General features: G+C 37.5%; 1 protein-coding gene across 4 annotated transcripts in view; it reads left to right on the forward strand.

Moving 5' to 3' along the window:
* The window catches only part of LRBA (LPS responsive beige-like anchor protein), a 302,351-nt gene that overhangs the window by 131,207 nt on the left and 150,471 nt on the right, over window positions 1-20,673 (forward strand). The window lies entirely within an intron of this gene.

Genomic DNA, 20,673 nt, shown 5'->3' on the forward strand with positions numbered 1-20,673 from the left:
CTTAATGAGCGTTTTGAGGATTTTTGCAATATGAAATCAGCGTGTTGCATTTTTAAGTTGAGTTTCAAGTTACACCGTGCACAATATTCTGTTATTTATTGTGTCTGTAGTCAGAATACACACTATGCATGTGCATTACAGTGCCATAATTAGCATATAATTTTCAACGTTTCAATGAACTTTTGTCATAAAATTTAAGGAGATTTTAATTGCTAGTAATCAGGATTGCATGTTAATAGGCTGTAGATAATTAGGAAACCATTTGCATTTCTCTTCTCACAAATATTCTTAGTGTTTAGACACTCACTCAATACATAACTTTATCTCAGGAGGGTTGAATAATCCTATTTAGGCATCGTCATAATAGATACAATTTTTTTTCCTTAAGGTTTCCTTTCAGTTTGAGTCATTTGGAAATGATTATACCTTTGGTTGGTCAGATTTACTGATCCTGGATGTTCACTGTTTTCCCTCTGACTTCTAATAGGTTAGAGCAGACTCGTAATAATAACTCTGACTGTAAAATTTGCATCCCTCTCTGGTCATTAAGATCATTTTCTTTCACCAGCACCAAATGTTGGGGAAGATATTTAGAAAATTAATATCTGCCTAGGAAAATTCTATTTCTGACCCATTTCTGGGCGGAGTGCTAAAAAGCTGGCCTGTCCACACCCTCTTTAATGTCTGGGGTACACAAAAGAAATATTTCTTTATCTTCCATGTCTGAAATGGTTTAAATAGCAGAAAGAGTGTGGAATATTGTCACCTCTTGATTTATTAAGGAGTTTTGGATAAAGATGTATTGGTGGAAATTGTGCATATTTATGAAGCGAAGGGTAAAGATGTAAAATTGGAATAATTAAGGCAGCTGTTCATTTGGTGCAAGGCAAACAGAGAGAGATGTAATGATTTTAATGTTCCTGAAGGAAAAAAGTAATAGTCCATTACAAGGCTGGCAGTTCTAATGGCACCTGAATTCATTAGCAGTAGGTGGGGCAGAGCCACCTCCTGAGGTTTTAGATGAAATATTTCAAGAGGCTATGGAAAATTGATCATACAAGGAGAAAAGTACAGTAAATTGTAAAAAAAGGTGGCTTTGTGCACACTATCAGGAGTTTTACCTGGAGGACTGAAGTGGCTCAGTGTGGTGTGCTCATCACTGAGAGATGGACAAGTCAAAATGGGAGAAGAATCAAAAGATGTGTGAAATTTAAGCACTGAGCTCCCAGAGAAATTATATATAATTTTTCTGTTGTGTGAATCAATTGCTTGCATCGTTCTCTTATAAAAAAATGATGATTAACTACCATAATGGTGTGTCTATGAAGCTTAATTGGACAATGGTAAAATTTTATTTTAGAGTAAAAACAGCAATCCAATGAGATCAGAGAGTTTCCTTTCCATGGTACAGATGTGTTAGCATTTCCTACTTTTATTTTTTGTCCCATACAGCAGAAAGGGTGTGTTAGTTTTGCTGCAGTGTTGTGTTAGGAGAACAGAGGTTTGAGATGGAAGGAATGTTCCTACACATTCTCATAAAACCAGACCAAGTCTCTGTCTGCTGACACTTGTGTGAAGGATTAAAAGAGAAAAAAGAAGAACTTGGAAGGAGAAATGCTGAGACTGTCTTATCAGCACTGCATTCATTTCATTTCCAGGTTTCCTTCTGTTCCCCTTTATTTGTCCTTTTAGGTCAGTGGGAAAGGTAATTCTTTGTCTTAAAATGTTTCCAGTGTGGGATTTATTCTGACCTATTCTTCTCCTTAGAGAAAAAATTCTGTATTACTTGTAGTAAGTAAATGTGGTGGCACTGCAAGGTGTGCAGCATATTTTATGAAGAAATTGGAATTGACTTAAATGCACTAAATTATATTATTGGTTACTTCAAAGCATTGTTTTATCAGTGCAGAGTTTATTCCAAAAGACAATCATTTGATCATTGATATCATCACAGTCTTGAGAGATCAACCACAAACCTCAGCGGATGTAGCAAAGACATTTCTACAGATTGCAGAAGTTTTTTGGTGCAGAGGACAAAAAAGAAGCCTCTTGCTGATGTATTTACAGTTTCTGTACTTTTGGAATGGAAATTTTTCTTTTGATTTTGAAATAGTTTTAAATTTTTATCCCCCATTAGCATGTCAAAGAGGATTGATTTCACTGTTTTGAACAGAATTTTTTTTAACGTAAATTTTTTTTTTTGCAGGAAGTGAAGTGGTAATTTTTAAAAAATCTGACTGCTTTCCAGAACTTTCTGGATTTTTTGATACAATAAAAGAAATTACTTTGGTTTCTGCCAATTTTAAGTCATGAGTGGTTGCAAGAGAATTGTTCCCAGGTATTCAGCATTCTGGTTACCTTGTGGTGACAGTGGGCAAAATATGAAGATCTATTTTGTATCCCAAACAGTTTACAAATGAAATTAAAATAGATCAGAGAATAATTGAGTCCCACTTTAAGTGCACAGTTCATGCAGTTGTGTTATATGTACATTTTAAAAGCATTAACTCTTTTTCTCTTCCTTTTCTGCTTTGTCACTTGTTCTTGCTGTGCTTAGGGATGAATTGCTCTATAAAATTATTTCTGTGTTTTGTAGCACTCCTGAGAGGAATGTATAAAGATAACCTAAAAGTAAATGGAATAACATTTAAAACAAAGTTTTACAGTAATAATCAAAGGATGTGTTTATGAAAAGTGTTTTTATGAAAAATGTTTTTAGGAAAAGCGTTTGAGGCTTGTCCGTGTTCTTTTGAACTCATCACAAACTGACCCGCAAGCTTATATTTCTGGCAAATCTCAAATATTGTCTCCCCTCCTTGCCCTGAGGGGTTTTTTTATTACTTGTGAGCAGCCTGCTGGAAGAGCAGGATTTACACTTAATTTCTCTTCGCTGCATCTCCGCACTCCATCCATACGTGGGCCGTGCCGTGACTCCTGCAATGTTTTTCCAAACTATTAAATAATAACCCCAGAAACGTTACCTGTGTGTAACCTCTTGCCCATCACACAATTGCTGGGGTGAGCAGTGATTAGAGGAGAGATAATTGAGCCTCTCCAGCCCGCGGCGAGCGCGGCTGGCGCTGATGTTCCCGTCCTTTGCCCGTGGTACCTTTTTTCCCCCTGCTGGAGCAGAGGTGGTCGCTGCGTGCTGAGCAGATGTTTCTCCTTTGCACAGTTATCTCTGGAGTGCCTTCATGCCCAGAAATCAGATTGCACTGCTACTGTCACTTTTATCTGATGAGAGGAAATCCCAGACGAGTGAAGCTGGTTTTCTTTTCAGGCAGCTCAGCGATGTTGCTCAGGGGCATGTTCTCTTTCCTCGCTTCTGTTGCTGCTCAGTGTAAACGTTTTCTTTCTGGCATGTTTCTTCTTTAATCCCTCTTTCCCTCTTTGACCCACAGCCTTAATCCCATTGGGTTTCTTTTGAACTTGGTTATTTCTTACTCTTGTGATACATCTGTCTGCTGGAGCTATGAATCGTTTGCCAACACCACATTTTGGTCGTACTCCCTCAATGTCTTTTTCCTCCCACAGTTCCTCTTGGAGTACTTGAAGAGGCACAGGGAAACTTTCTGGGACTGGTCATTCTTCAAACTCTGTGATGCCGTGTCATTCTTTGATTCATTTCTTCTTTTACTTCTTATCTTCTCCTATTTTTAGTGCTCCCTTTCGTTTTTTATTTGTTCGGCTTTCTTGTGCAATTAATCATTATTCTCTCAACAAGTAGAAAACTGTAACTGAGGCTATCTCAGATGATGGGGATAAAATGATTCTGTAAGTTAAAATCACCAAATACACTCATTTAACACGTCCATTTTCTAGATGTTTGAAATGATATATTTCTCTATTGTAATATAATAAACAAGATTTCTTTCTTCCCTGATTTTTCTGCTAAGCTCTCATGAAAGCAACAGTTCATTGCATCTTGTAAAATCTTTCCATGCAAGTAGCCACCCTTTATTTTTTTGTGGCATCTCCTGTTTTCTCTTGAAAATAAGATTTGCACGTGTGTAATTAGAGGAGGGGAACTTTGGGGGAAAAATGGTATTTTTGAGATTGCATTATCTTTGTGATGTAGGAGTTTGGTGCCATTCTCAGCTGAGTTTTCCTGCTGGGCATTTCCAAAGGCAGTTGTGAACACAGTCTGGTGCTCTGGGCTGTAGAGATCCATTTGAAGAACAGAATTTTTGTTATTAAAAGCAACAATAACATTGTTCCAACATTGTTGGTATTCAATAATCTTCGATAATTTGATATTATTGAATTTTGGCAGATAACTCTTGTTACCCACTCATGTGAAGGACTGATCAAACCACAAATGCACAATCAGGATAAAAGTTTGAGTACCCAGCCAAACACGAGCTGTGCTTTTCCTGGGCAGTGCCAGAGTGGCTCCTTTGTTCCTGTAGGGTTCACTCCAGTGTTCCAAAAAGAGAATTTCCTCAGGAATTGAGTGATGGGTGAGCTCCTGCTGCTCCATGGAGGGGATGACTTTGCACAATCCAAATTATCTTTAATTTTCCTAAGTGAACACAAACTGCTTTGACTGTGGAATAGAGGCTCATTAGTTTTCTCCCCGTAGTTATGGGGTTGCTGCTTATTTTTAAAAATACTTTCCCATTCTCAAACACATTTTTCCTTCTGTTTCCACCTTTTAACCTGCAAACATTTCTCCACAGATTTCCTTTCTAATAAATTTGGGGATGAAATACCAGTTCAAGGGCTGCTGACTTTCTCCTTGCATACCTTCAACTAAGCACCAGTGATGAAAACAACCCCAGCAGCTGAAAACTGGGCACTCCCAGGATCTATTCTCAGAGTTTTAATTGATTTTATCTTGCTTTTTACATTTTCCATTACATATAGAGCTAATCTTGCTAAAATTATGTTGATTTTTTAACTGGTGAACAGCAGTAGGAAGATCTGAATGTTAAAATGCTGAGGACAAAACTAAAAGTGGTCCGAAATTGAGACTGGCAGTAAAATTTTGCACAAAAAAGTCAGAACTATCACGGGGTTTAGGTCACCTTCATGCTGGCTTCTTTATTTTTTCACTTGTTTATATGCCATGAAAAGATAGCAGCAGCATATTTTAGTAAGCTTGTATTAAAAAGAAAATAATATGATTTTGAGGGTTTTTTTGACTGAATTTGTCAGAAAACTTTGTGGGGGAAAAAGATTTTAATCTGTAGTGTTTCTTGAGGTTATTCCTTAGCAATCTAGGACTTGTTATTTCGAAATATCAACAACATTAGACAGTTTGGGCTGGTAATCCTGAAAGAACAACATTTTTACTCATGTTCCAGTGTTTTAAATAGTGACAGTGTCAGGGTTTGTGTAAATGAATGAAGTTTATACAGGACATGTATGAGTGAATAAACAGGGAATAAACCTTTATTCATGATCTCGGGCTAATGCTCACTTAACTCCCTATTTCAAAATGATTTGCCTGATCTGATAAATTACACAGTCTTTTATTTTGACCCTGTAACCTCGCAGAGTTTACTCGAGCTGACTCCTGGGTGTTTGCCACACGAGCAGGACGATGGCAGCGAGCAGCTCCTGTGCTCCAGTTCATCCTGCAGCACAGGGTAAACACTGGGCCACGGGAATTTATTGATTCAATTACCAGATATACACACAGCACCATTGCACAAGTGTTTCTGGGATTAAGTCATTACATGTCTTGTGTTTGGTCCAAAATCTGAGATATATAAACAAGGAGGAGAGCGAGCACTGAGAAATATAAACTGCTTTTTTTACTGTATGTAGAATGTGCTGCTGGACATCAATCTGAATTGTTTAGGGTGAGGAACAAGGCAGACGTTGAACTTTCTCCCTGGCCAAGGTAACTTTTGCCCTCAGTTGCTCCTGCAATTCTGTTAACATTTACTTCGTAAATTATTTTTGTGGAGGATTTTTTTTGTGTAAAAATCTAGGCTTTTTGCGGGTGTTTTTTTTTAACAGAATTGATGACAGTACAAATTTTTCTTCTTTAAACAGTAGAAGGCAAACCTTCAAAGAGAAAAAAATAGTGAATTTGCTGGAGCGTACTGTCATAACATGACATCATTAATTTGTTTCATAGTGTGTGGCCAATTTTGTTTCAGAAAAATATACTTTTAAATTGGAGATGTTTTTACCTTATATCTGATCCCTGTATCTGCAGGGCTGTTCTGATACAATTTAAAGGCAAAACAATTTAAAACACATAAATAATTATCTTTAGTTTATGTCTTGTACTGATTTTGAGTTTCTAAATTGAGTTTATAAATGCTGCACAACCTCTACTAAGTAAATTACCCAATGATACATTATTAAATATATGTGTAATTAGGAGGCATTTAATATGTTAAGAAATCATCTGAGAGGCCACTAAAGATTTAGGATGCAAGCAAAAAGAAAAATATGAAAAAATTGTGAAGAAATAAACAACAGCTCAAAACAAAACTGGAATTTTTTCCTTAGTTCTTCTTTTGTCTTTTGCACACCATCTTTTGTTTTAGTTTCCTTTTTTTTTTTCATGTATTAGAAAATGACTCATATCTCCATCTTTGAGGGGATATTTGCATTTGTTCTAGCTAATGCAGACAGGACAATTTCTTGGAACTGCATGTGAGAAATGAAGGGAAAATATTCAATTTAGTTTTGTGCTTTGTGCATTGAAGGCACTCAGGAATTGAGAACATGGAGAAGGACGATGTAAACAGTTGTTTGTCTCTCAGAGGTTGAATTAAAATATAGTTATATTATATATATATTATACATGTTATATATATTATATATATAATGCAGTTCTCACTCTTTGGTCTGTAATTTGACCCTGGTTTTTAGCACTGAAGAGTTTTCTGTTCTTTCCTTGGGTTTATTCTTTGGCTGCTCTGGTCAAGGTCAAGAATCATCTGCAGCTCTGAAATTCTGAGTGTCACAGACTTGTCTGCCCTGCATTGGCCCTTGGGAAGAAAATTACTGTACAAATCTGTTTTAAAAAATGCAACATGCAAACATCAGGGTGGCTGCAGGCAACTGCTCCCTTGTAGCAAGAAGGGATAAAAATGATATATATAAAAAAAGGGTTCTGTGATAAAATTCATTCAACCAGAAGCTTTTCTTCTTTTGCAAAGCTGATTTTGGGTTTTTTTGGTGGTGATTCCCACAAAATCACTGGTGATTTTCTAGCTGATACCCAATTTCTGTTATTTTACACTGTCTGTAGAGTGTGGAGATTGAAGGGTGAGTGTTACACTTCCACTGGGGAAGCAGTACCAGAGTGTGGAATAAATCAAGGGTGAGCCTTAATCTCTGCTTGTTGTGAATTTCAAAATACAGTTACATATCATTTTATATTATTAGATTTATTCAGATATATATATATTCAAAATTTAAGCCACATTTAATATCTTTTTGTGGCTCACTGGGGCAGAAAGGAGGAGTCTGGAGCAGTCTGAGGGTTTCTTGGTTTCTAGATCTTTCCTAGAGTCCATCATTGATTCCATGTGTGCACCAACTCTCCAGCCTTCACTGCCAGTGGTACCTTTTATCTTTAAACAATTTAAATTTGCTCAGCTTATTGTTCAGTTATAAGGAGGTAGCATAAGGAAAGTGATTTAAAATATTGTTTTGTGTAAAAAAAATGGAGCTATTCATTCATTACATAAATATAGCTGTGTGTATTGCTATTAATTCAATATCATTGATTGACATAAGTGGTTATTATCAGCTTAGTTTAGTCTTGATACAAATGGTTTTCTGAAGAAACAAAACACTTATTTTTCTCTATTAGAAACAAAGGGGATAAGCTTCATTTTTGTTATTTTTAGTGTGCTTGGAGCACATAAGTAACAGGTTCAGAGGAGGAGTCATCAAAAACATCCCAGGTACATCAGATCATTTTCTTGCAACCTTAGCACTTGACTGTGAACATTATAAATGACTGATTCCCCTTTAGGTTCTGCCTTACTTTAGAATGATGTATGAAATAATATGTGTTTTGCATGTCCTGTTTGTAATGATAAAGGTCATATAGTATCATTTACATAATCTCCAGCCAGAAATGAACTCCAGCAATATCTCCTGTATAACATATACATTATCTGAGGTTTAAAACTCTCATTATTCATGAAAGTTAATTTTACAGTGGGTGTGAATGATCTATCTTATGGCTGCTTTTTTGATCATTCTATAAAATAATATGAAGCAAAGCCTGCACAAATAGCAGGAAAACCAGTAAAGAGTGATGCATTTGCTTGACTCTGTGTATACCCGATTGGATCTTGATTGATGGCAATCATTTGTCTTTGTCAAAAAAAGGGGAAAAATTCAGACATTGAAATAAGAGTGCTATCAAACTTTCTACAATGGCAGAAAGATTCTATTAATGCAGCCTGAGAGTATTAACTGTCTCTGCTAGAAAATGATAAAGAATGTTAATTTTTTTTTTCCTTGAGCATGTTTAAGTGTAAACTGCATTATTTTGTCAATGTGGGAGGACTGAAAAGGGGAATGCTGCAGATTTATGGCAGGCTGGAATTGGAATTAAAAAAAAAAAAAGGAGTAAATTACAAAAAAGGGAGAAACAAAAAGCCAAATACAAGTCTAATCCTTCTGATTATGATTTTGCAACAAAACAATAAAAGTTTAAGTAGCACAGTGTCGTAAAATCCTTAATGCTGCATTCCTATTGATATTGAAGCTTTGAAGACTAACTTCAAAGGAGGGTGAACAAGAGCAAAAAATAGATATAAAATAAACAACAAAAAAATTGACAAGCTTGGTTTTAGAAGTCCTTTTGTATGTCAGATCTGGGAATATTGACCCGTTACTTGAATGGGCTTTAAGGCAACTTCCTTATTAATGATCCTTAGAAACACAAAGCATATGGCTGTGGGTAATAGTGTGTAAAAGGGACAGAAACAGTGCTTGCAATGCAAGAAGACTTCTGCTTCTTGAAGAAATGAATATATAATTTTTATGTATATATAAACAAACAAAAAAGAAAACACTGAAAGCCCAAAGAGTTAATCACTGGGTTTATTTTGTGCCATTAGTGTTTGTGGGGTTTGTTATGCCTCTGTAATGTTGTCTGGTTCCACACAGCTGTGTTAAAATTTAATTACTGAAACAATATTTTCGAAATTATGAGCACACCAGATAACCTGCGTGAACACCCTGTCCACCCCAGGAAGGCAAATATTTTTTGTTCTTAAACTTTTAAAGAATAAGAAAACCCCAGGATTGAACCTGAGTGTTTACTAGTCCTTGATGCACCCTTTAAAATAAATATTTGAGGGATTGTCATTTTAAGGGCAAATGAAAGAAAGGTCAGATTGAAACTGTGAACCAGGGCCTGCAGTTTTCTCCAATTCCACACGAATGTGCTTTGTGGCCCTCATCACTCATTGGAAAGGGTTTTTATCTGAGGTTGGTTTGGGGTTTTTCGTGTTTCTGTGTTGTGCTCCTAAAACACTGCCTGGCTGATTCAAACATTAAAGGCAGAATAAAGCAATGTCACCTGTCCTTGCTTAAAGAACCTCATAGTGACATCACTAAAAAGCATTTTTAGTATAATAATATAAAGTATTAATTCATTTGTTACCTTCCATGAAGCCTTTGCTACTGCTGCTGAAGATGTAAGATGTGATTTGAGCTGAGTGATGGTATACTTATTTTAAATTGTTTTTTAGTGGTAAAGGCAGGTGAGACATGAGCTGTGTGATTGAGATTTTCGCTGTTTTAAGGAGCAGCTGCAAGGTTACTTCGTGGCAGGGGAATTTTGGAAGTGGAAATGCTGTGTTCAGTGTTCACATACCCACAGAATTCACCCCTTCTCTTCTGAAAAATAACAAAGGAGCACCAGACTAATATTGTAGGACAGCATTGAGATTGTGAGGTCCAATTTTTAGGGAGCAATAGGAACAGCATCACTTGTATCACATTGTCTTAATATAGACATTATAGAAGCAATTCTGCTCCCCCCCAGCTTTCTTTCTGCTCTTGTCTGCATTTTCTGGCCTCGTTTATTCTCCATCTGATTTTTTTCTGACCCTCTGTTGCTTTTCCCAGGTTTTTGTCCAGCCAGACATGGGTTTTGTTCCCAACTTTGTCCTCTTTTCTCTGCTTGTTCCCCAGCAGATGCAGATCCCTCCCCTCTCACACGTTTATCTTCCATGAGTTCCACATCAAAATCCTTTCTTTGGTGCCTCGTAGGCTTTTGTCTCTCCTCTCTCTGGTGAAATAATTTTCTTCTTTGTGCTGCTTATGGCACTGATGAAAGATAACTGCAACTTTCTCTGTCTCAATCTTTGTGGAGTAACCACTTCAGAGGATTTTTTGTAGAGAGAGAGAGAGAGAATATTTCAGAGAGGGGTTTTTTTATCATTATTGTTATTTCTATTTGTTTGTAGCAGATAAAATTCCGGACAAGAGGAATTGTTCTTTGTTGGTCTTTGGGGTTAGAGGCTGTTTGTTGTGGACAGAACCCAGGGCTGTTCCTGGTGGCTTTGATGCGTGTGAGGTCACAGTCTGGGTGTGATGGGGCAGCATTTTAAAGGTGTTTTACCATCAGTAAATACCTACTGATTGTACACAGGCTGTAGAAAAAGACTGAGCTTCCAAACCTTCAGCAGGGCCACGTTTGTACAGAAACAACCAGTGAAATACTTTGGACAACACCTTCAATGTGAAAAATTAACTTTTTTTAACATAGCTGATTTTGACTTGACAAATTTTATTACTGATTATTAAAATACGGTAAAGAGAAATTAAAATTTCTCCTCCAAATCCCGTGCATCCCATAACCTTTGTGATGATCTTCAGTTCCCCTCACTGCCCCCTTCCCTCACGGGAGATTTTTTGAGGAAAATCCCATCTTGCAGTCATTAGAATTGAAGATTGGTTACTTCTATCGTGTGGTTTGGGAAGTAAAGCTCAGCCATTGCTGTGATTTGCTGCTTGCCCGTTTGGCTTCACACATGTATTTCATTTCCAAAGTGAAGCAAAGTTATTCCCCATAAAGAGGGTGAAAGTCTAGATGAAAGCCATCCCTTTGTGCAAACCATATTCTCTGTCCCTCTTAGTGACTGGTACAACAAAGTAAATTTTAATGGTGCATGATACTGAAAATGAATCCTGTGACCTTGAGGAGCTGTAGCAGAAGATCAGGTTTTATTTGAGTCCTTTTGCCATTGTTTGCATTGCTGTATCTTTAATTTTTAGTTGCAAACTGGAGTGCAAGTAGCCGTGTGTATATTCTGTACTTAGGGCAGTCCAAATTAAAATTCCTAAGTCACTTGAAAAAACCTGAACTGATTTGTGTGTCAATTAATGTTTTTTATTCTTCTGAGGGCTCTGTTCATGAAAACATTAGTGTTTTTACAGCAATGGAAAACATTTAATTTTATCCTTGAAATCTCTTACAAACTACAGGCTTTTATGCTGAAAAGGAAAGTGAAAACATTCAATTTTGAATGAAACGAAAGAGTCTTTTCCTGATTCTGAGTGTCAGTCTGAATTGACTCTTCTGCCAGGAGAGAAGCTAATTGCAAGAACCCCATGCTGCTCAAGTCTGTTCCACAACTTCTCTTTATGAGATGGATTTAATAGACTTGGTAAAAAAGTTTCAAGGTTTCTTGTTTTCAAAAACAAGTTTTTCAAGGTTTCTTGGAAAAGTTGTGTTACAAACTGTATCAAAATGTTTGAGCTCTTTCATTTTTTCATCATTGACTACTGAAAAAAATAAGTTAGCTTAGTTTAGCAGGGACAATATATGGTTATTTCTAAAGCTGAATAATGGAGAAAGGTGTGACTAGAGATAATTACAGATTCAGTTTATTTATGCAGGAGGGAGATTATGTTCAAGACAGAAAATGTGCATTATGGTACAGTACACTTAAATTATGCTTATAAGTATCTGCACCATAATTTAAGAGAAGTGTGGTCTTAAATAATTTTCTCTGAAGAATTTACATAAAACAAGAATTAACATCTCCAGCAGGAAATGTGGAGAATTGTATGGTTATTGCTGAGAACTGTTCTCACATTTGCATTCCAGATTTTAAATAGGAAGTTTATAATTTTGTTAGGAGTTTCTTTAGGACCTAAAGGATTTTTCTTTTCAGTGTCCCAACTATAGCTTTTTGTACACAGATACTCAGTGGAATTCTGTAGTCCAGAAATGAAGATTTCTGGAGAACTCTTCACCTGGGTGCTGAAGGTAGAACATTCCCAGGAATCTGCAGAATTCCACCTTGCTGTTTTTCACTGCAGTAATTCTTCCCAAGCTTGGGGATTGAGGGAACTGACACTTGGATTTATATGAAGTTGCTGTGGATGAGTACTTGGAAGAGAAATACATTAGGAGGAAGAAGGAATATAAATAGAAAAACCACATGAGACTCAGGAAATCCCCTGAGCTGAAAATCGTTGGGAACTGGCAGGGGAGAAGTCGCACACGATGGGATGGATCTTGTTCTTCGTGACGCCTCCACTGACATTTTGGGATGCAGAATTTCAGGTTGGACCTTTGGTGAGGAAAGGCAGAGACATTCCTGTGCTCTTTCTGTCCCCTGGGTGCCTTCATGTCCCTCCTCTGCAGGGACAAGGAGCCTGTTGAGTGGCTGAGGGCACGATGGCAGTGATGGGTTTTGCCCGCAGCCCTGTGTGAGTTACCCCTGGTTCTCCTCTTTGATGGGGAGTTTCTTGGTGGTGCTGAGTTGTTTCCATTTCGTTCCCCTCTGTGATGGCATTGCTGTGTTGAGAAGAACAGCTTAATATTGAGAAAGTTGTTTCAATGTTAGGAAAGAACCTAAAGAGGTACGTTGGTTTTCCTGCTGTTTTGGTGGTTTGTGTGTGTCCTTGTTTGGTTGAGGGTTTTTTTTGGTGAATTTGTCTTAAATAGATGAGAGAGAGAAGCTGGAAACCCTGTTAAGACAGGTAATAACTGCCCTGAAGAAGAAATTTCATTATTGTTAACATGTGCCTCAATGGATGCTAACGCAGAGGGGAAAGAAGTTGTGGGTGTTATGCTCATGCTTAAATCACCAAAATGAAACAGGGAACATTTCCTGATCTGTTGCTTCTTAAGCTTTCATTTTCCAGTCCTTTTATCAATGCTGTTTTATATTGTTGGATTTAACATTCAGTATTATTCTTGAGGATAAAGTAGGAATATATGGAGGAAAGAATATTACAGTATCTCTTGTATTGATCAGTCCAAGTGTTTGCTACCAAGTTTCCTGTTGCTACCTGTGGAAAAGAAGTTGCAGCTTCTGATGTGTCAGTGTACAGAGTTTTATCCTGGGCTAAACCCTTGGATTACTCTATCAAAGGATGCTTGGGTGGTTTAGCACTTTCAACGTTGCTCATTCTTTACCAGTCCTTGGTGGTTTTGTAACCTCGATAAGGATGGATAAGGATGGATAAGGATGGATAAGGATGGCTCCCAACTTCTGTTTTATAAATGTTGTGAGGGCTTCACAACCTTCCTGACCCTTGGGGCATCGGTGGCTCTCAAGAGGCAGCTCAGGAGCTTTCACAGTTTTCCAGGACCCTCTCAAGAAACATTTTTGAATTTGCCCCCCCCTGCAGCACCTGTGAATTGCCAACCTTTCATCTCCTGCTTTGCTGATCACTTTTAATAGAAGATGTGTTTGCAGGCTACCATTTCCTTTATTTAAACCTTCAGTAAATACAGAATTCTCTGTGTGATCCAGGAAATGATGCTTTATCGTAATTCAGTGCTATGGGGGTTTTTTTAGAGATAGTTTGCAAGGCTTTGAAGGGAGAAATTGATGGAATGAGTTGGGCCTTGTGCTGCTGCTGTTTCCCAAGGATGCTGTGCTGGCTTCTCAGTGCTTTTGCTGCCTGGTGCTTGTTGTTTCCTGTCTCAGAGTGGAGCACAATGTTTGCATTACTTCCCTCTCTTAAGCTCTCCCTTACACGTGTTCCTGCAATCATCACACTATGAAGTCATTTCCCAGGTTTTAAATCCTCAGATTTTAAATCCTGAACTAAATCTTGGACAGAAGTGTTTACCTTTAAATCAAATCATACTTGATTTAATTTTGATTGGGATTTTTTTTTTTTAAGCTTTGATTTTAATTGTATCAGAGAGTAGAAGAAATGCAGGTGATACTGAAGTTGGGTGTCTCAAAGGCCTCAGTATCCTCACCTGCAATCTGAATTAAGATTTCCTTTCCCAAGGTGCTGTCTAACAGTAGCCAAATGTGCTGTGAACCTTTGAGAGTTGCCTGCTCCCCCTCCCAAAATTTCAAGCAGAGGTACGAGGATGTTCAAATTCATTTGGGATTAAGCAAGAGGTTGAAAGGGGAATTTCCTTGTGTCCCCAGATGCACTCAAATTCTGTCCACAATAAAAAGATAAAATTAATGTATTTTTGATATTTAGGCATTTAGAGGCCTCAGGGAGGTTTGTCTTCTCTTTATTATTCTGTGTTAAAAAGAAAAGTTGTGCCTAAGTCTCAGTCATCTTTGCTGTTCCTCTCTATGGTGGTTGTTGAATTACAGAGTTAATTTGGTTAATAGATAGTAATTTTAACTTGGAAAAACCCAAATAAAACCAAACCAAATAACCAAAACAAAACAAAAACCCACCCCAAAACAACCCTCAAAGAAATCAAATAAAACTCCTCAGTTTAGACCTCTCTGGCAGAGGACTCAGAAAAAATATACACATAAGAGAAAAAACCCCCAAACTTCCTGTAGAAGAACATAGAGCAGAAAAGTATTTATTGAATCAGAGGGGTGCACTATTACATTTTTATGGAAGCAAGAAAAGTATCCAGCTGTTAAGAGAGCTATAAAAAAAAGATACAGGTTAGCCACAGCTCTTAAAGTGTAGATATATGGGAGTGTGATTTCATCCTGTTTCTTCTACAAGAGATGAAATGTTTGCAGCAGATCAAATCCAAGAGTTTTGGGAAAAGCTTTACTATAATTCCTGTATTTAATACTTTTGAGATCAGAACAATGTACAAACAAAATCACAGAAGTGACCAGATTTTCTTATTCTGGTCAAAAGTTGATCTATATTATATCTATAAATGCTGAAAGATGATGTTAAATTCCAAGCTACTGGAAAGAATTAATCATAATATTTCAAAGTACGTTATTCCTCACAGAAAACCTGCTGTTGCTGTAATTAGGGGGAGAATAAATAGTTACTTCCCATGCATGTGCTTAAGGTGAAAGCCAACAGGAATGGCTGAGGAGATTAAGATGGAGCTCCCTCCTTTCTCATATTCTATCCTTCAACATTTATTCTTAATGAATAAGAATCAGTTCCTCCTCTTGGCAAGGAAGGGGTGACCAAGCACTGCAGACTAAAGTTCCACATTGTCACACAAACAGCAAAAAACCTCCAGCAAGGTGCAGTGCACCTATTTTTTGTATATTGTGGGAATTGTTGTTATTTTCGATATAAATAGCTGTTTGTGGGGTCTGAATGAGCTGTAGTTAGTTTGCAAAACCAATGTTGACTGCAGTAGGGGTAGGATGTGCGAGATTTGCAGAGATTTATGAGCCAAAGCATCCCGCTGCAAATTTGCTATATTTACATTTTTCCATGTCTAAATCATGCCCAAATTAATTTTGCTGAAAGTCAGAAGGAAGTTTTTGTGTTAACTGCTGGTAGGAAAGTGGAGTAGTTTTCATTTCAGTGAATTTATAATTAATCTTGACAGAAATGCAATGTGGATTGAGCTGTGAATCATGGTGGCATCTTTGGAATTGCAGCTTTATTTTAGACTGATCATAATGAGATCAGATAAGATAAGAATTGCAGAATCCATGATGAGAACTGTACCATGTACTTAAGTGAGGCCTCTTTGAAGTATCAGTGCACACTGGAATGCCAGCACTTCAAAGAATGCTCCAAAAACTGTGCTGAGCTACCAAGGGGTTAATAAAGATCAAAGAGGAGCATACATAAACTCATCCATAAACAGAACTGGTTTTAAACTGGAGGTTAATAACACCATTATCTACGACAGCAACACCTTAAAGGTGGGCTTGTCTTCCCTGACACGGCGCTTTATAATGCGTAAAGGGAGACTGAAACATTTATAGAGAACATTTTTTCTGGATTGCTTTTTAAATGAGGAATTCAAAGCTTGTCAGTGCAGAAAGGAGTCTCTGTCATAGCTGGAATTGGCATTGTTCTTCTGGTTTTGTCTGCATGCTGGTTGGGTGGGAGTGGAGTTTTGGTAGATTCCATGAAAATGCAGAAATCAGGAGTCCTGGGCAAGGAGGTGAAGCTGAGGTGCCTAATGAGGCAAAGAGATAATCTCCTATTTGCTGTAGAGAAGCATACTAACAGCATTTCTACTCGTTTTTAAAATGCAAAATCTGGGAATTCCAGATCTGTGCTGTTTGTACTGTCGTGTTTATATGGGAAACATCTGTGAAGACAAAGCTTCCCTTGCTGCCATCCCCTTCTCCTTGTAGACACCTGGAACCCTGGAAGCACCTGAGGTTTATTTTGGTTTGTGTTTTTGTTTTTTGGCTTTTTTTGAGAAAAATGTTTGTGTCTATTGAGAAGATAATCTGATCTGAGTTCTTGAAACATTTTACATGGAAACAAAAGTTACCTGCATGTAGACCAAGAAGCATTTCTGAATATGAAAGAATTGAAATTGAAATAATCTGGTTTATCTTTCCTTTAAAATTGGGCACCACTATTTGCATTCTTTGGTTGCTTTTTTTGTGTAGTTTAGAAGGAGCACCTGATATTGTGCATTTATGCCATTACAACCAAAGTGTGTAATAATTTATAATAAATTGGAGCGGACATGCAGTTGGTGATGGAGAAATCGTGGAGCTGCCTTCTTTCATCTTTCCTTTCAGACCTGTGCTGATTTCCCTGATGCTTGAGCGGTGTTCCACTTTTTTTTTTGGCTGTCTATGAAACTAAATTTAGCCTGAGTCTCTGTGTTTGAGCATTTACACCTCAGGAATTGTCACCACTGATTGTTTGTCCTCGGTGAAGAGACCAAGGATTGATTAAGTTTGGAAATGGCCTTACCTGCTTAACTCTGCAGTTAGAGTTCTGACAAAAATTATCTTGGTATCTTCACGCAGGCTTCTCTGCTTTTAAGTTGTGATTGCCTTTTGTGGAAGTGGGTTTTCTTGCTTTAAAGGTTAAAAAGCCTTCTAGATAGAAGAGGTCTTTTAGAGCTCTAGCCATCCTCTGTCTCTGAAGATTTCTATAACACTGTGCTCTTTTGCCTTTCTTTAAATCTTTCTTTCATGTTTCTTTTCTGTATTTTTTTATTTGCTACTTCACTTATCTAAGGATCTGAATGGGAGCTTCTGTGGTGTTCTAAAATCCATTCTCACTTAACTTGAGTACAGCCCTAAGACCTCCCAAAATGTTGCTTTTGTAGGTTTGCATTTTCTTTCCTCTTGCCTGCCTCACACAGTCCCATTGCAACCCACACTGATGTTTCTTTTCTGGGGTGGCAGAGAATCTGGAAATACACGGTGGGTGAGACATGACAAGGAGTAATTCTCCAGGAATTGCATGATCCTCTCATTGTTCTCTGGTGTGGTTAAATTCAGTTTAAATCTGTAAGGGTGTGAGGGCTGGTAGGTGGTTTCCATGCTTAAAATCCCTTGGTTATGACACCATAATAAACTAACACAGCAGTTGATGTGTTTTGTCTCCAACTCTCCTAGAAACTGGTAGGAAATACAGGTTTCTTCTTCTGAGAGTGGAGATAAATGAGAATTTAGACTTTTTCTCGCTGCCCTCAGTGAGGTGACTTGCCTTTTCATCACAAAATCCTGGGGAAATGTGTTATATTGGTCATCAAATTGAAAATTTGATCTCATCTCTGTACAGTGAGGTTAGGTGCATGGGAATGAGAGGAAGGTGTTCTCTCAATCCTGAGTACACAGCCTGGTAATTTGGGAAACTGTTGGAAAAATGAAGCCATATAATGGTTACGCTATTTGAATAAAACACTCAGCATAAAAGCTTTGTTTCTATTCAGTCAATATTGTTACTAAGGAACCACTAATTGCTGTGTATCATGTTGGAGGGGGCTCTGACAAATCTATGCAAATCATATGATTTATAATTCATAAATCCCCGACCCCCTGAGCGATGTTGCTCTTGCACTTAGACTAATTGAGTACTTGCTGTCATCGATCCGGTCCATACAGCACCTTTAGTCCACGTGGCAGCCTTAACTGCAGGGCCACGAGCTCCTGATGTCAAATGTCCCCTGTAGGTGCTGTGATGTCCCTAAAATCTTCCTCCCTGCAGATTGCACAGCCCTTCAGTCTGGCAGCAGTGCCCAAATCAGAGCAACGCTCCTGCCCTGGTTGCAGAGGAACAAAGCAAGGCTCAGCATTTCCTTTTGGGGATGGGACTGCAGGGCTTGATTGCTCTTAGTAGTAAAACTGTGCTGGAGTAGCTGTGTGGTGTCCTGGTTTATACTGGCTCTAACATCAGCTGGTTTATATTGGTTTAAAAATGTGTTTTTCCCAGTAGCTGCTCACAAAAATGGCGCTCTTGTAACAATTAGTCAACACAGGTTGACTAATTTTGCCTGTTTTTGGCTTTGTGGGGTTTTGTTGGATGATTTTCTGTGTGTGAAGAGTAGATAGGTTTTTTTCCTCATAATGCAGTGGTTGCCAGCACTTACAAATACCAAAATCCACAGTCTGGTAGTGGTTATGTAGTTGTGTGTGAATAATCAGTGCACCACTGAAGGACACAGAATCCTATGCAAATTTCCTATGCAGAACTGAAAATAAAAGCAAGGCACTAAAGATATATTATGTTTCAGGATAATATTTCACGCCTGATCGTTGTTACCTATTTTCCTAATAATTTCAGCATAGTTTTGTAATGCCCTATAATTGTAATTGTTATCCAGAAGAATGGCATCACTTAATTCCATCCAAACCGCGGCGAGGTAGATGAATGACAAATTAATAATTTACCATCTTTGCATAACACTGCAGCCCAGGACACCAGAAGGATTGATGGCAGGAGAGGTTAACAAATTTTAGCAGCTTCCATTAGCTTTTGGTTGTCATATGTTTGCAGTGAGGGCTGAAATCAGCTTTGTAGGAGATCCCAGTGCAGGGAACTAATTACTGGTGCCGATTGCCACGCTGATGAATAGACCCTCATTGTATCATTCCCCTGAAGACGAGGGCCAGGCTGTGATTCACGACTGCATCCTGCCTGATATTTGATAATAATTTTAACAGATAAATGTAGGAAGGCAGAATGATGAAGTGCCCATCCGTGCTCTACGACTATCAAAGGCACGCACGGAGCCAGCTGTGTTCTGCCTTTTTTTTTCTATAATCACTAATGGGGAATTTGAAGTTATTAATCGGCCTTTGAATAAACTTGTATCTTCCTGTGTTTTGTAGTTTTTCTTTGGTTAATTACTCCAAAATCGTTGGGTCTTACAATCAGAGCAGCCCAGTTTCAGCATGACTGTAATACAGACAAGTGTGAAAATAAGATACTGGGGAATTTGGTTCCAATACTTCAGTATTTTTCTGAAATTAGGCAATTAGGAAGATGGAGGCTAACACTGCCTTTTTTTTTGGTGTTAGAAATAAGCATAGAATTTTAATGAAGAATGCAAAGACAGCCTCTATTTTGATAAAATTATTTTCAGTCGGAATTTTTAATATCTACAAATCATGTTTGAGAGTAGTGTTATGCAAATCATTCTGGCTACGTTTGCTTGAAACCTTGATTTACCCTAAATAAAACTAATTTCTGCCTTTAAACATCAGAACTGTGAATGTGGATACCAAGTGTTTTTAACATGGTGATCTGTGAATTAGTTGTGGCTATTCATTTGTCAGTGTTGACAGGTATACTTTCTATTAGCTCCTGGATCAGAAATGGAATAAATATCTGCATTTTCATCTATTGGTTTAATACTGGCTCTGTAAACAAACAAAGTCCATGTTTTTTAATCTGAATGTACACGTTTTCAGGGTATCATGGCTATTCCATGCCTCAGGTATTTTCTGTTTGTTTATTTGCCATACCTGAAATTGGCATTTTCTCTACATTCTCTGGGCTAAAATACCATTTTACAGTGGCATTTATTCATGATCATCTAAAGAGATAGTAACTGGCACTTATATATGACCGTATTAAAAAGATCTACGTGTATTTGGAGTGTAAAATGGAAAAGAATGAATTTGATATAACCTTTTCTAGATGTGATTTTTTAAAAGTATGCTTTCTATGTAGCAATTATTACACATCATAACATGTAGTTTTTAATTAAATGTAAAAACACAACTACATAAACCAGAAATGCAATCTGATTTGCTCGAAAATAGATTGCTGTTTCACTCTCCTGGAATGGTTTATTTAAAAACAGTAAATGGAAAAGAAATGCATTTTCTCGTGTTGTTCTAAGCCTCAGGGGCTAAATGTAATGAATATTTTAAGAGATTATTTTAATTAAATTCCTGCACATCTAAACAGAGTAATATTTTATTATCACATACATAACCATGTAACTGAGGTATTCATTAAAGTTAACACTTTCTGGACCAAGAATTTGTGGCATGATTTACTGACCTTGTGCAAAAAGGCACAAATTAGGAAGAAAAATGAAGGGGGACAGACTTTGATTAATATAGGTAATGCTATACCATATTTATAATA

This window comes from Prinia subflava, chromosome 18, assembly GCF_021018805.1.
Source record: "Prinia subflava isolate CZ2003 ecotype Zambia chromosome 18, Cam_Psub_1.2, whole genome shotgun sequence".
Taxonomy (NCBI): domain Eukaryota; kingdom Metazoa; phylum Chordata; class Aves; order Passeriformes; family Cisticolidae; genus Prinia; species Prinia subflava.